Source organism: Elephas maximus, chromosome 4 (genome assembly GCF_024166365.1).
Source record: "Elephas maximus indicus isolate mEleMax1 chromosome 4, mEleMax1 primary haplotype, whole genome shotgun sequence".
Lineage (NCBI taxonomy): Eukaryota > Metazoa > Chordata > Mammalia > Proboscidea > Elephantidae > Elephas > Elephas maximus.
In genome coordinates this window covers 99139311-99151987 of record NC_064822.1, presented here as the reverse complement: position 1 = coordinate 99151987, position 12677 = coordinate 99139311, and the positions used below count along the sequence as shown (strand labels likewise).

The 12677-nt window shown below is 38.8% G+C and overlaps 1 long non-coding RNA gene across 2 annotated transcripts in view; it reads right to left on the bottom strand.

Annotated features, from left to right (window-relative positions):
- The window catches only part of LOC126075331 (uncharacterized), a 102164-nt gene extending 91565 nt beyond the window's left edge, over positions 1-10599 (bottom strand). For both annotated transcript variants that reach the window (XR_007517179.1, XR_007517180.1), the window contains exon 1: positions 10541-10599. This is a non-coding gene — a long non-coding RNA (uncharacterized LOC126075331). The remainder of the gene's footprint in view (positions 1-10540) is intronic.
- Between the last annotated feature and the right edge of the window lie 2078 nt (positions 10600-12677).

Here is a 12677-nt window from a genome sequence, read left to right as displayed (position 1 = left end):
CATGAGCCATTGTATGTATTTAACTTAAATTTTCCGTACAATAGGCTTTATGGCAGTTCATTCTTAAGTACGAGTTGTACATAAATTCGAAAGCCAGGGACTGCCCGTATGATAATTGAGACTGCCTGTATAATCATCTTGGCCTACTTCTTACTGGGAATGTACCTCCACTAGCTTTCCTGAACACATTGTATAGTGTGAGGAAGCTCAATCGCTTATTTTTAACATCAGAGAAATGGATAGACCCAGAACAAGTTTCAGCCAAGCCTTGCATTCTGCTAATGGGGAAATACATGTTTTCCTATTTCAAGCTGCACAGTCTAGAAGCAGCAATGGACAGTTTTGCAGAACTTCCAGGGGTTAGATCTATTACAGTGGCTCTTTAAGGTCTTACTGAGTGTGCTATGAGTCTATCTACAAACACCCTTTCCTGCCAAGTCCAGTTCCGTAAGAGCTTTCTATTCTCGAATGCGCTTAATAACTGTTAAGGCTGCCTAAGTAATCGGAAGAAAGCTGTTAATCACCTGCAAAGCCAGGTGGTGACTGAGCAACAGGAACTCTGAACACTTTTTACATGTCAAAAAGGGTAAGGCTACTGTGATTTGGTTTCTCCTTTTTAAGTACCTGTCAAAGGTAGCCTGAATTATAACCTACTTAATTTTGCTCTTGTTAGAGAAAAAGAATAATGGGAAGTTGATTTAATCAGAGTTGGAAGCCATTTTTTTTGAACACTTAGCATAATTAATTCCATATGTATATTTTGGTGGGTATATGGCTCTTGAGGAGCCCTGGTGGCATAGTGGTTAAGAGCTCAGCTGCTCACCAAAAGGTCGACAGTTCAAATCCATCAGCTGCTTCCTGGAAACCTATGGGGCAGTTCTACTCTGTCCCATAGGGTTTTTAGGAGTTGGAACCAACTCTACGGCAACTAACAACAACAACAATGGCTATTGTTGCCTTTTAAACTTAAGGTAAAACATATTAGTGGAAAATTTCTTAGGAGCAAAAACTCTATTTTTTAATACTACTTATCATGGTAGGATGGCCTTTATTAAAAATCATGACTCCTATACAGAAATGGTAATAGTATTTATGATCTGGAAGACCATTGAAATGAAAATGTGTATTTACAACACTGCTGGGAGTAAGCAGATTTGAGAAGAACCAGACTTTATCTCTTTGTTTCACAATTCACTCTCATCTTTCCAAGAAGAATGTCATCCGAGCCTCCTTTCTGCCTTTTCTCACCTAAATTTTCAAGAGCTGTTTCACCGTAACCATGTCTCCTCCCATTCCTACTAAGCTCCGTTTCTCTAGGAGTTTTTTTTAGAGGCATAAAATTCTACAACAACCATTTGTACAGTAGTTTGAGTCTATATAAATAACATCTTTTCCACTTCTCATGCAATCCTTTAAAGAATTTATATATAAGGTACATATAATATGGAGATTTGTGGCACAGTGGTTAAGAGCTTGACTGCTAACCAAAAGGTCAGCAGTTTGAATCCACCAGCCACTCCTTGGAAACTATATGGGGACAGTTCTACTCTGTCCCATAGGGTCACTATGAGTTGGAATTGACACAATGGCAACGGGTTTTTTTTTTTAAATATATATATACATATTTATATACATATATACTACATTTATATATATGTACAAAATATATATGTATATAATAATATAATATAAATATATGTATAAAATATATAGGGAGCATCAACTCGAGGTATGGGAAAGAGAGATGTATACGGCTATAGTCTCAGCTGCACATGTGATGAAATTGAGGCTCAGGACCATTGGGTATAGTTGACCATGGTCATATACTAGTGACCAGCAGAACGGGAAAGGAAAGAAACATGGTCTTTGTCTTGGTCATCTAATGCTGCTATAACAGAAATACCACAAGTGGATGCCTTTAACAAAGAGAAGTTTATTCTCTCACAGTTGAGTAGGCTACAAGTCCAAATTCAGGGCGTCAGCTCCAGGGGAAGGCTTTCTCTCTCTACTGGTTCTGGAGGAAGATCCTTGTCATCAGTGTTTCCTTGGTCTGGGAATATCTCAGCACAGGAACCTCAGGTCCAAAGGACCGACTCTGCTCCCAGTGCTGCTTTCTTGGTGGTATGAGGTCCCCAACTCTTAGCTTCCTTCCCTTTCAGGCAGTTCACACCCCAGGGAAACTCCCTTTACATTAGATCAGGGATATAACCTGGTAAGGGTGTTATAATTCCACCCCTATCCTTTTAACATAAAATTACAATCACAAAATGGAGGACCACCACAGAATACTGGAAATCATGGCCTAACCAAGTTGATACACACGTTTTTGGGGGGACCTAATTCAATCCATGACAGTCACCATAATTGTGCTGCTCTAAGCATCCCTAAATGTGTGTCTGTCTGAACCACTTGCATCTCAATTGCCTGGGTTCTCGCCATACATGCTGATTTGGGGACTCCATCCCAGAGCTACTAGATCAGAATCTCCACCCTGCAATATTCTCATTTTAAATAAGTATGAGAGGTGCTTCCAATGCACACTGAGTCAAATCTTGACTCAGTTTGAGAGTCCCTGTATCATAATATGCTTTCTTTGAGAAAATCATATAATGATTTTCATTTCATTGTCCGTTAGAATTTTGGATGACTTCACATATTTTTAAACACATTTTATCCTCAGAGCAAACCCTGCTTGGTTTACAGAATATGCATTAATGCTCCTGCCTCTCTCTCCCTTCCCTCCTAGTGCTTCTTAGAGACAAAGAAAGTGAGACAATGAGAAAGAAAGTGATTTGTCCAAGGTCCAGATTTGAAAGCACCTTGCATTTTAAATATAAAGTACCGCTATCAGAAATCATTCTGCTTCTTAAAGTGGATCTATATTAGATACGCTGTGGGGAAATACTTATGTTTCAGTAAGCTTGTTTCTATGGTGTGGACTGTGCCAATACAGACATTGCAAGTAGAGAGTAGATTTTCCGTTAGGAATTATGAGGAAATCTTAACAGAAAATACAATACTTCCCTTTGAGAGTTAGTTTCCCCTCCAAAATCCAGTTGATTGTATTATTTGTTTAGGTCTCTAAAGGTCTAATTAGAGAAAGCAAAGGTAATAAATTCAAAGCCCCGTGATGGGTCAAGGGGGATGTAGCCTGGTTGCTACTTTCAGAGTGAAGTGCCTATTAAAATGGAAGACATGATCAATGACTATTCATCTTTGTGTTTGGTGCCACCTTTGAGAACTTCTCCATTTGTGGCATTGAAGTTTGAGGAAAATTGGCATTAACCTCGTATATTCTCTTATTTTCTGCAGTAAGAAAAAATTGGGTGAGATGGTATGGCAAATTGCCTTTGAAAATGGATAGTCAAGGATAAAGGAACAAAAAGAGAATGGAAGTCCTTTATTGAATTTATTAGTAACTCTTATTCTCTCACTCTCACTTTCCCATCCCCCAAGTTGATGCCCTCTTCCTGCGGGGTTCAAGTCCTTATCCCAATCTGGGTCAACTCTGAAGGGCTCTTCTGGCTGCAGAGCTCCCTGTAGGGTTGAGTAAGAGTTTTATTGCAATTTCTTCACAGTTTAACTGCTCCCTTTGTCCAATCCCTCTTCACTCATGCCTCACATGTGCAGACCCGGAGTGCGGAGTGCACTCTCCAATACACCTCCTGTATAAAAATTTCAGAGCCTCAAAGTTTTTTTTTTTACCAGGGAACCAGTCCTATAGAACTGGGCCTTTAGAGAACAATGGGTGACAACTTCCCCTCAGAGTCTAAAGAGAGATACTGAGATATCTATGCTGCTTTGTGACCATGTTGTTGTTGTGTGCCGTGGAGTCATTTCCAGCTCATAGCCAGTCTATAGGATAAAGTAGAACTACACTGTAAGGTTTCCAAGGCTGTAATCTTTACTGGAGCAGACTGCCACAACTTTCTTTTTCGGAGCTGCAGTTGGTCTCGAACCACCAACCTTTCGGTTAACAGCCAAGCACTTAACCACTGCACAACAAGGGCTCCTTAATTGTGACCATATGGCCCCATTCATCATTCCAGCTTATTTGAGACAAGAATTGAAATGTGAGTTAAAGGCTGAGGGTGAGAATGATTGGAATTTATCCTTACTTCTCTGTGGGCTACCTCTAGCCTCTAAACCAAGAAAGCGGGCTCTAAGAGAGCTTTCCATTGAAACTGGGACTGTCAACATTCAGGAGACTGACATTTTATTCTTCAGCTGGAGATTACCCGTCTGTAGAATTGTGGGTGCCGAGGTTACCCTGGGACCCAGCAGAGAATTTTGAGAGAGTTCTTGGGAGACCTTGACATGCATCATCTAGTGTTGAGGGGCATATGTTAATGGGCTGCCTCCTTTCTGTTTAGAGAAACCAAAATGTAGGCAGGATGCTAGTAGGGAGAGAAGAGAGGGCAGCAGTAGGTGTATATGGCAAAGAGGTTGTGAGTTTCAATATTGCAGATGGGTGCTGTGAAATGTAGCTGCAGAAGAGCTGTCTTCATGTGAGGTCAGTAAGAGGCCAAGGTATGTAGCTCTAGGAATAAGAGCTGAGGACGAGCCACAGGAGGTCAGCTGGAGAATGTGTCAACCACATCAGTCCCTGACTTCTGCATCAAGGGTGATTGGACATGTGCCTGTGACCTGAGAGCTCTTCATTGGCCGTCTCATCTACTTCAGCTCTATTCTCTCATTATTTTTTTATACCTCCATTCTTTCTCTTTCAATCTTCCTCATCTATTCCCCCCAGATCCAAATTTTCTTAATTTTTTAAGGAGAGCAATTTGGCTATCTCATCTCCTCATCCATGCTCAAAATTCCCCAGCATTTTCTCTGTCCCACCCCTCATTAGTTCTTAGACATATTGGAATCAGGATTCTGTCACACACTTAAAACTTATTAAGCTACATCTATCACTGTATTGGAAATTTCAATGAGAATTTTAAAATGATCTATCAATTCATTAAAACAATAATACATTACAGATTAACATAAGTAACATTTTAATGCAAAATAAATATTCTTCAAAATATAGTGAGAAAAGCAACAGTGATTTATTTTTTCAAATCTAATATCTGCTTTAATAGAACAGATTAGGATACTACATTTAGTCTTTTGCAATATGTTTGGTTAAAGTATATGAAGAAAACCTGGCCTCACACAGATATGTAGCTGAAACAAGGAGAAGTAATTTAATAGTCCTTCCAAATAACTGTGGATATTCATCTTTAATATTACACAAAAACATGAAAAGTAGTAGTTTTTAATGGTTATTTACAATGTGAAATCTACAACCCTATTGTTATGGTTAATGTTATGCATCAATTTGACTAGGCTATGATTCTCGGTGGTTTGGCAGACACAATATAACCATCTTCCATTCTGTGGTCTGATGTGAGCAGCCAATCAGTTCCATGGGGAGTTTCCTTGAAGGTATGGCCTGTATCCGGTACATAAATAGATGTTCTGGCAAAGCTCGTTCTCTCTCCACCCTGCAATGTTCTCATCATCCTGATCTCCAGTTCTTGGGATGTAGCCAGTAGAGGCCTCCAGCCTGTCTCTTGACCTGCAGATTTTGGATTTGCCAACCCAATCCTGGCAGCCCTGTGAGCCATCAGAGGCTTCCAGCCTGTTGCCTGACCTGCAGATTTTGGGTTCATCAGCCACGTGAGCCGGCAGAAGTCTTCAGCCTGTTGTCAGACTCATGGATTTGGGACTTTCCAGGCCCTACAATTGTGTGAGCCATTTCTTTGAAGTAAATTTCTCCCTATACATATCTACATATGTTTCACTGATTTTGCTCCTCTGTAGAACCCAGACTAAGACACCTGTCAATTAACTTTTTGTCCTCTGTTACATAAAAATCCATTGGTCTGTCTTGCATTTGAATGTACCTTTTGCCCATGCATGATTTTGTAATGTCCTTCTTTGGTCCTTTGGAATATATTGGTTCACTGAGTTATGCAAATAATCAAAACAATAACACATTTATAATACAATATATCAAAATATCAGATTTGTTAGTATGCACCCCATTTCACCAAAAAAGCTTTTAGGTATTAGAAAACTGTGACAGTGGACGAATGTTACCCAAAATCTAATTTTTGCTTAAAAGTCAAATTTTATTATTGGCAACAAATACTATCAGTTATTTCCCTTGAAGTGGCGGGCTCAGTTCCTTCATTCCGGAAAAAATGTCTTGTCAAAAGGCCAAATCTGAATAAATATATTTTGTCTTTTTTTTTTTTTTGGGTAATACGGTATTTCACGATAACAGTGACTAGCTCAGCTTGCAATACAGTTGCTTAAGAGCATTTCTTGAAGATAACATTGTACTTCTGTACGCAGCAAAAGTGCTTTATGTGTACTTCCTATTTCCTCGCAGGGAATATTAAAAATTTGTTAACTCTAGGGCTGAGATTTGATAAAATTTATAATTTTTTATGGCTTTATCATGGCTGTGTTTTCTTAAGCCAGGTTTATTGAGATATAATTTATATAAGGTAAATTTCACATTTTTTACTGTACATTTCTCTTAGTTTTGACAAGTACATACAGTTATATAACTACCACTATAATCATGATATAGAAGAGTTTCTTCACCCCTAAAAGAAATCTGGTAACCCTGTCTTAGATGTCTAGTGCTGGTATAACAGAAATACCACAAGTGGGTGGCTTTAACAAAGAGAAATTTCTTGTCTCACAGTCTAGGAAGCTACAGTCCAAATTCAGGGCATCAGCTCCAGAAAAAGGTTTTCTCTCTCTGTTGGCTCTGGAGGAAGGTCCTTGACATCAACCTTCCCCTGGCCAAGGAGCTTCTCAGCACAGAGACCCTGGGTCCAAAGTAAGTACTATGCTCCTCGTGCTTCTTTCTCGTGGTACGAGGCCCTCCTGTCTCTCTGCTTGCATCTCTCTTTTATATCTCAAAAGAGATTGGTTTAAATTGTAGATTAATCTTGTAGGAATCTACAAAACTACTGCTAATCCCATCTCATTAACGTCATAGAGATAGGATTTACAACACATAGGAAAATTGTATCAGATGACAAAATGGTGGATGATCACACAATACTGGGAATCATGACCTAGCCAAGTTGACAGATATTTTGGGGGGACACAGTTCAATCCATGACAGTCCCTTTCTAATCAATCTCCCCATCAGCCCCAGCTTCTACTAACCTGTTTAGTAATATACCTAGCAATCTGTTTTCTGTCCCTGTGGTTTTGCTTTTTCTAGAATATCATATAAATATAATGATAGAAAAGAAGCCTTTCACTTAACATAACGCATTTGAGACTTGTCCGTTATGTTGTGTGTATCCATTTTTTTTGTAAACTGTTGAGTATATGAATGTTTATCCTTTCACCAAATGAAGGACATTTGGTTTGTTTCCTTTTTTTTGGTAATTATAAGTAATAAAGCTGCTATAAGCATTTGAGTACAGGTTCCTATCTGAATATGAATTTTTATTTCCCACTCCTACCTAGGAATAGGATTATTGTGCCATGTGGTATTTAACTTTATAAGACATTGTCATACTTTTTTCCAAAGTGATTGTACTCTTTAATATTCCCACAAGCAACATATTAGAGCATTTTTTTCCCTAAAACATACAATAGTTTAAGAAACAATATATTTTCCTTAAAGTTAAGGAAGAACTTACCTTTGAAATAATCTGTTGTCCCTGTGTCCATTTATAAAACTGTATCTCTATAATTACTTCCAAACTACTCTATAGTAATTGATCAGTTTCTTTCTTTCTTTTTTTTTTTTTTTACTCTTTTAAGGGAGCTAACATTCATTATTTATATTATCTTAGAAACGTTTTCTATAATCATTGTCTTTGAATTTTATGTAGATCCTCTAATAGTTTTTTTAAACCCTCTCTTATTTTTGGTTCTCCGCAAACTGATCTTTACGTTATTTCCACCTTGTCTTACACTTCTCTGCTTCATACATTCATGGTCAATCAACAGCATATTACCAACCATGTTCATCCTCTTGGACTTCATGGTCTGACTGAACTTAGATTTCCCCTTAAGTCACCACTTCCCATGAAGCTCTCTCAGACCAGAGAAAGGCTGAATGTCCTTTCAGGCCACTTTCCTTTTCTTTTCTGGACTTCTCTAAAAACACCAGGTGACACCAGCACCATTCCTTTTTGGAGTCCTCTCTAACCCAGGGTCATCCGTCCACATTTCTTGAAGATTTTACCCTTTCACTTACTGTCTTATCTCCAGTGGTACCATTGTCATAAGTAGTGTGAGCAACTGTCCCAGTTTTCCCCAGCCTGCAGGGACAGTCCCAGGAAAACCATTCCTTTTTACCTGGGACTGAGAAGTTTTCCAGGAGGCTGGCCTTTCAATGCTAAAATAGGAATGGGCAGACTTGCTCACCCTACACCTAAGTCTTGGTGATTTCAGTGCCTAGGTAGATGACCTTTTCAATGCCCTGGCCTCTCAGTTCCTTTATCTCCTGTTTTGCAATAATATCTTTATCAGTACCTCCTATACCAAAACCCAGGCCAGGTTATTACCAGTAATTGTACAACCTCCATTACTTGAATTTCAATCCTCTTTCTCTCTGATTACAACCTCCTATTAATCAGTATATTCCCTCTGTTACCTGAATTTTGAAATTTCTTTGACTCCATTCATAAGGACATATAATCAAATGATCACCTTTTCACAACCTCTCAATTTTTCATATTTTCTCTTCCCTTTTCTGCTTAGATTCTATGGTTCATTATTTTAACCTTTTTTTTCATATACTTTCATTTTCCTTGCTTTTCCTCCTTGCAACATAGTTGTCTGGCAAAACCCTGTTTGCCTCCAACTCTCTGCCTATTCTCAGTCTACACTGACACAGCTGAATGTAATTGGAACAAAGACAAAACCATGTTGACTTTTCTCCTTTCAAATTCAAAACTAACCTTTGTACTTCCTGCTAACCTGATAGCATTTCCGTGGTATACCCTTTCTCCCATCCTTCAAGAAGACTATGTCACAATTGATCTTCTCTTATCAAATGTCTGTTCCCTTTTCCTCCCTCTTAGCTAATGACCTTCTTTCTCTTTCATTGAGAAGATTGAACCAATGAGAACTTGCATGAGCTCCCATACCTACCTACCTTGCTAGATCTAAGCCCACGTATTCTGTTGCTGTGGCTCTGAGGCCACTCTCTCCACTGTGTTCTCCCACTTTTTCTAGGACCTCACCCCAGCAATTCTCTCTTATATTTTACTCTCTACTGAATCATTCTTATTGATATACAGAATATTCCTATTAACTTACAGAATATAGTAATAACTCCCATCACAAAAAAAAATTCTTCCTGTTGTTCTGCTTTCCCTTCCAGCTGTATCTCATTTCTCTGTTGTCTCTTACACTAAAGCCCCACTAAATATCTGTAGAAATTGTCTCTACTTCTCCCCTCTCATTCTTTCTAAAACCCACCCTAAAGCCAAAGCAAACCTGTTGCCGTCAAGTCAATTCCAACTCATAAACAACCTTGTAGCAACTTTATAGGACAGAGCACAACTGCCCCATACAGCTTCTAAGGCTGTAATCTTTATGGAAGCAGACTGCCACATCTTTTTCATGGAGCTGCTGTGGGCTCAAATTGCCAACATTTCAGTTAGCAGCCTAACGCTTAGCCACTGTGCCACCAGGGCTCCTAAAACCCACTCTGCTCAGGCATTTATACAACTATTCCACCAAAACAGCTCTTATAAAGATCACCGGTGGCCCCTTCCTTTCCAAATCCAGTGACATTCTCAGTCTCCATATTACTCAATCACTCAGCAAATTTGACACATTAGCAACGCTCTCCTTGAAAAACTATCATGACTTGGCTCCTGAGACACAATTCTTTCTCAGTTCTCACTGGTTCCACCTCATCTCCTGACTTCCTAACTTCAGAGTACACCCAGAATCAGCCCTAGGATATCTTCTTCTATTTACAGTCACTTGGTGATCTCATCTCACCTCATGGCATGAAGTATCATCTATACCCTCGCTACTCTTAAGTTTATGTCCCAACCTTGGAACTTTCCCCTACAGACTCATATATTTATTTACTAGTACAAAATCCTGGAGTCATCCTGGGCCTCGTTCTTAATCTCACATGGAAAATTAAATTTTTTAGCAAATGGCCTTTCATCCTTATTTTAAACATATGTTAAAAATTCAACCATTTCTTGTCATACGCTTCATAACCATCCTAGTTCAAATCACCATCATCTCTTCAATGCATTTCAAGAGTCTCTTGTTTTCCCTGACTCTGTGATCCTTTAGACACAGCTGGCAGATCATGCTACTCCTTAAAGTACCCTCCAAGGCCCTATACTTTTCCTATTTAAAAAGTGGTCTGTGAGCTTGTTAGAAATGCAAAACCTCAGGCCCTAACCCCAGACCTACTGAATCAAAGCTTGCAGTTTAATAGGGTCCTCAGGTAGTTCATATTCACAATATTAAGATTCACTGCTCTGTGAGGTTGCTCCTGCCCCTAAATCCTATTACTTTTGAGATTTCTTACCTTGTTCCCCCTTGTTTCTGCTCTGGAGCCACCACATCCTCCCCTGCTGGTTGCTGTTCCCCAAATAACCAGTCACGTCCCCTCTTCAAGGCATTCAAATTAACTGTTCCTTCTGTCTGAAATGTGCTTCCTTCAGATATCGCTAGATCCCTCTTTACTCATGATTTTGCTCAAATATCACCCTTTCAGAGAGTCATTGGCTGACTACCCTATCTAAGAGAGCAACCCCGTTCACCATCTCTGAACTCCCACTCACTATTACTCAGCATCATTTTGCTTACCCTTCCATTTTCTTAAAATTATATTTCAAGTAACAGAGGTTTAAACCACTTTTTTTTTTTTTTTTTTATAGTTAGTGCTTTTTATGTCCTAAAAAAGTCTCTGCCTACTACCGTGTCGCCATTTTGAAGGTAAGAACTATTTCTGGTTCAAGACATTGCTCACATTCAGTAGAGATAGTTGTATGATTGTTGAATTTATTGCTATTAGAGCTGGAAGGGCAAGGTTCTAATACAGCTAATTGTCAACCTAGTTGTTAAACTGATGATTAAGCATATGGGTAGTTAGCTCAAGCCATATGTGACACCATCAAAAATAGGATTGCATCTGTCATCATAGGTTCCCAGCAATGTGGATTTTAGCAGTTACTGTTCAGCAGGCATGAGAGAAGCATCAACTCAGTATCAGTTACATAGTTGCAAGTAAAATAAACTAGTCCTGTTTTAATTAATAAAGGGATTTATAGGAAGAGTACTGGGCAGCTTACAAAATTTGGAGGAATCTGCAAAAGCGATCTTGGGAAACATGCAAGAACAAGGAGGACATGGAGGGTGAAGGGCAGGAATATTCTGGGCATGTTGCTTCCTCTGCTATAGTGCTCAGTGGATCCGCTGACATGCATCTCCATTGAGTCTTGTTGTCTCTTAATTTTGCATTGTTTTTTTTTGAAACTTAGTATTTTGGGTAGAAGTACCAAATTCTACATGGATTTATTGTCACCTTTTGTGTGTCAGACACCATTTTAGATGCTGGGCATATAGTAATGAACATTTTGAATTTTAGATAAAACACTTGCTCTTATGAAGCTTAGATGATTGGGGAGAATACAGACAATGAACCATAGATATGACAAATTAGTAAAATATATAATAATGTGCCTGTTCCTAGTTTCTAGGAGGTAAGTAGAGGGTGCCTTCCCATTTTTTACTTCTTTAAAAGTCAAAGGGGTCACTTCATCACGAGCATGCAATGGGGAGTTCCCTTAATGTGGGGAAGGAATTGGATGTTGGGGAGACAAAAAAAAAGAAGAGAACATTTATTATAATATAGATATTGTTCAATTTAATCATGGTCAAATACTTTCTATTATTGCATGTTTATTCAACATTTATTGAACTCTTTGTTCCAGGCACTGTACACACCAGTTTCACATGTGTTATTTCATTTTATCCTCATGAAAATCCTGTAAGTTCTGATCTACTGTCTACCTTATTTTTGCGATAAGACAACTGAAAGTTCATAGTGGTATTTAACTTGTTCGAAGCTGGAAAACAGCATCCCTACCCAAGTCCTTTCATTTCATGTTCTCTATCTCTTCCACTATGCCCTTCTTCCAGTTAATAGAGAGATATAGATACTGGAATTCTAAATAATGGAATGTTTACTGTGTGTTTACTTTTACACAGCTCCAGTTCCCAACCCCCATCTGTGAGAAATTCCACAAATGTCCCTAAGCCACAGAAGGAACCTTAATGATTTTACCTACAGCCCTCAACAACACGTCAAAAAGGGCTGATTATTTCCACTTCTGGGGATAAGAAATCGGAGGAAGAGAAGCAGTTATTGCATCCATGCTGACTGATAAAGTGCTTCTCACCTGTATCAAGTCAGATCATAAAATACACACAAAACTGCGTAAAAAACTATCAGCAAGTAGGAAAGTGTTTCCACTGACCTCAAAAGCACTCAAAGAGTCGCAGCACTGGGGTCACAAGAAGAACCATTATCGTTGCTTGTTTTCTTCCATTGAGTGTTTACACTTGGCATTCTGTGTGGCAGTAAGCTCAAGGTTGTGCTGTTGGTGCAAGATCATTAGCTTTACAATTTTTGAATAAGCTTTTGCCTTTTTTTTTTTTTT